Source organism: Schistocerca cancellata, chromosome 1, assembly GCF_023864275.1.
Source record: "Schistocerca cancellata isolate TAMUIC-IGC-003103 chromosome 1, iqSchCanc2.1, whole genome shotgun sequence".
Lineage (NCBI taxonomy): Eukaryota > Metazoa > Arthropoda > Insecta > Orthoptera > Acrididae > Schistocerca > Schistocerca cancellata.
This window is the reverse complement of record NC_064626.1, coordinates 22,611,551-22,615,606: the sequence shown is the minus strand read 5'-3', so window position 1 is coordinate 22,615,606 and position 4,056 is coordinate 22,611,551. Positions and strand designations below refer to the sequence as shown.

The window sequence follows — 4,056 nt, the reverse complement described above, 5'->3', positions numbered from 1 at the left end:
CCAATTTAGTACTGGAGGGCAGTGTGGAGGGTAAAAATTATAGAGGGAGACCAAGAGATGAGTACACTAAGCTGATTCGGAAGAATGTAGGTTGCAGTAGGTACTTGGAGAGGAAGAAGCTTGCACGGGATAGAGTTGCATGGAGAGCTGCATCAAACTAGTCTCAGGACTGAAGACCACAACAACAACATCTCACTTTATTGCACTTCCATGGGGCACTCCTGATGATACCCTTGTCTCTGATGAACGCTCACTGTAGATAACAGCATAGCGAGTTCTATTACTTAAGAAGTTGTTATTGTTATTGTTGCTGAGATGCACAACTCAAGCAAGGGTGTGGTAACATACAGTGATATAATGAACATGGACATCTTGAAATTTAAACAAGAATGGGTGGCACAGGGAATAGTTGATGTCATTCAGAGAACAGGGAGGGAGGGAGGGATAACATCACCACCAGAGTACATCATGGCAAGTTCCTCTGAGTTAGGGTTAGCCCTTAAATCCGTAACCCTATGAGGTGCTACAAATACCAGCATTTTGGCTGTGCAACATTAAGTTGCAGAGATGAAGCAGCTGTGGGAAATATGGCAAGGATGCCCAATAGTCTGACATTGACTACTTGTCTCCAGTTAAATGCATCAACTGTTCTGGGACCCAGTTTGAACTAGAGACTATCCAAAATTCACGGACAAAATAAAAATTCAAGAAATAAAAGTGACAAAGTGGATTTCTTGTGCAGAGGTCAAGAAAGAATGTAAGATGATGAAGCCCCTACTCTTTGCTACTTCCTACGATTCCTGCGTGAATAAACCTGTGACTAAGATAAATGTTTCAATGTAAGAGACGCCCAGGGAAACAGAACCCACTACCAACACTTATACCTGCAAAAGGAAGCAGTGTAAAACTATAGTAAACCAGGCAGCCGCAACACAATAGAAGAGCAAAGTTTTACTGCTGAGTATACATAATGGACACACTCCGTCTTCAGGCCACAAGTGGCCCATCGGGACCATCCGACCGTGGTGTCATCCTCAGCTGATGATGCGGATAGGAGGGGCATGTGGTCAGCACACCGCTCTCCCGGTCGTTATGACGGTTTTCTTTGACAGGAGCCGCTACTATTCAGTCGAGTAGCTCCTCAGTTGGCATCACGAGGCTGAGTGCACCCCGAAAAATGGCAACAGCGTATGGCGGCCTGGACGGTCACCCATCCAAGTGCCGGCCACGCCCGACAGCGCTTAACTTCGGTGATCTGACGGGAACCAGTGTATCCACTGCGGCAAGGCCATTGCCCGAGTATACATAAGGCATCCCAAAACAAAAGTGCCTGTCAACTTATCCTTTTGCCACTAACCTCTAAGGGAAAAGTGATGCGGAAAGCAGCACAATTGTCAGTTCACAAACTGTCCCAAGCACCACCAGATGTCATCCTGGCATGTCTGAGTGATGAGGAGGGCATCATGGAGTTAGATGTCAGAGCCAGGAAGCCCGTCCAGTACCCCTCGCTCTGTCAGTGCCTCACTTTCCCAGTATAAACACAGTAATAAATTAAAACAGCAACACTAAAATGGCTTCCATACTCCAGTCAAATATGAATTGATACAAGTTGCATGTGGGGGAATTGAGACTCCTTGTATAGCATGGGTGTCCAACCTTTTAGCTTACCTGGGCCACATTGGAAGAAAACAAGTAAATTTGGGGCACACATAATACACTTAATACCAATAACCACTGCTAAGGAGGGGGGAGGGGGGGTGGAGGGGGAACAAGCAATGGATGAGTGACAGAATAGCATTTTGTGGCAGGAGCTTCAAATAAAAATATTAAATTTATCATCTGTGGAATTTTTTTCTGATTTTGTGACAGATGCTCACTTCTTGGGCAGTCTGTGGACCACAGGTAGGACACCACTGTTATATAGGCTAGACTATTCTGCTTAATTCTCAAAGAGACTCATTACAAACATACTGACACATTTGTACTTAGGGCTATGACTTCCACAGGAAAGATGAGCTCGCTGATGACAGGGTGAAAGGTTGGGTAGCGATGTTCATCAAGGATGCATTCCAGTCCTTGCCTGTGCCCTTAAGCACAATTCTGCAAACTGTGGCTGTCATTATAAAGCCCTGCATTCATGTCATGGTTTGCTGTGTGTACCTGCTGCACCATGAACCCACTGACAGTGAGAACCTCAAACGGCTTATTGCTGAACTGCATCATCCCTTTCTCCTCTTAGGGGATCTTAATGCACACAGTGGACTATGGGGATGCAGCACCACATTTTCCAGGGGTTGAAAAATTGAGGATAACACATGAACATGTGTCAGACTACTCATTTCAGCATTGCTACTGTTTCATCCACAGACACTGAGCTCTCTTGCTTGCCTGCCCTTGCAGACACAGTTCAGTGGGAGACGGCTCGTGGCCTTTATGGAAGACCACTACCCCATCTGGGTCTATTTGCCAAATGGAGCTGATTCTGAAAAGAGTCCATAGTGCTGATTGTTCTGAAAAGGTTGACTGGATGCTTTCCGAGCAATTAACTGCTTTTGAGGAATTTTGATGTGTCTAGGAATGGACATATGACATTACAGCCATAATTCAACAAGCTGCTGATGCCTCCTTCCTCAAGTCTTTGGGAACACCTAGGAGGTAATTTATCCCTTGGTGGAATGATCAAATGTTGTTCTGCAATTAGAGACAGGAAGGTGGCTATGTGAAGGTTCAATCACTGCCCTACAGATGAGAATCTTGCAATATTCTAGGTGTGTGGTGTGCATACTGTAAGACCTTCGGTACACACACCATCAGATTATTTGACTTGTCGCTCTAACAAAGTAGGTGAGTGTCAGCAATATGTCTCATGGTCTTATCATGGCATGTTTATCTTTTGCCATTAGATCAGACGATAGAAATGTCACTTGCACACTTAGAGTAGCAGATTGACGGTGACCAACTTGATTAATTTTCACACACATTTATTAAAATAATAACAAGCCTAAAAATTACTTAACTTGGTTCTGGATGCTATTTAAAATTGACAATCTGAAGTTCCTTTGGTATTGGTTCATTAATCTTATTCTCACATATATCTCTGATACTTGACAAAAGTGTCTTTACATTTATCTTCACGGCTATGTACAGGAATATGGAAATCTTATTAGGCGCAGACTGAAACTTTACTATAGACTGGTACAGACAAATGTAGAACTCGTACAGACTGCTAGAGACTAATGCAGACAAATGCGTTCTGACTAATCGGAGGTCTGTACACTAGTTATAATACCTCACACATTCATGTATCACTGCGCGAGTGTGATCTGTGAGGAGAAAAGGTTCTACATAGCAGCAATCTCATTGGCTGAGTTACATATTAATACACAGATCGGCGGAAGCAGAATTTGGTCTGTCTCTATGGCAGCGCCATCTCGTAGTGCAGAGATGGACAAGCGCTGCGCCTGCGCTGTTGTGCTTAGCGGGGCGCGCTCTAGTGGGAAAGTTGTGTATGCGCTGAATACGCAGAACTATGTACACAACAGGGTGACTATGGCAAAGATGAGGAGAATAATCAGAGAGAACAAGAAGAGATTGAGGTGAGAGTTCCTGAACTCCAGCAACAGATCTACACCCTCAAATAAAGTACCTGAAACTGTTAGGATGATTTCCTGATGGCACTCACAACTGTCATTAGCTGCAGTAGAAGAACAAAGGTGCCTCTTAACAATGCCTAGTGAGATCACCTAGACAATGGCTGGATTTTATAAAACCATTCAGCAGCTTCTAGCCAGGCTCCAGCATTCTGTCATCATCGAGCTATACAGGAAAACGTTGCTTGGGATTTTTGTTCCACCAACATGGAAGGATCCAACTGGCCTTTTTGGGAGTTGGATTCAGCATTGTCAGTAGCTTGTGATACTGTGCCTGGTCATGACATAATGACAAACAGTATGATAAAGTGGTCAACACATCAGTTGAGGAAGTCCTCCAGTATTTAGTGAAATATGACAGACCAGATTATTTCTTAATCCATGGAAAGAACCTATTTTAATCCCA

The 4,056-nt window shown here is 44.0% G+C and overlaps 1 pseudogene; it reads right to left on the bottom strand.

The window, feature by feature from the left end:
* Positions 1-1,178: 1,178 nt before the first annotated feature.
* LOC126100712 (5S ribosomal RNA) lies at positions 1,179-1,296 on the bottom strand (annotated as a pseudogene).
* Between the last annotated feature and the right edge of the window lie 2,760 nt (positions 1,297-4,056).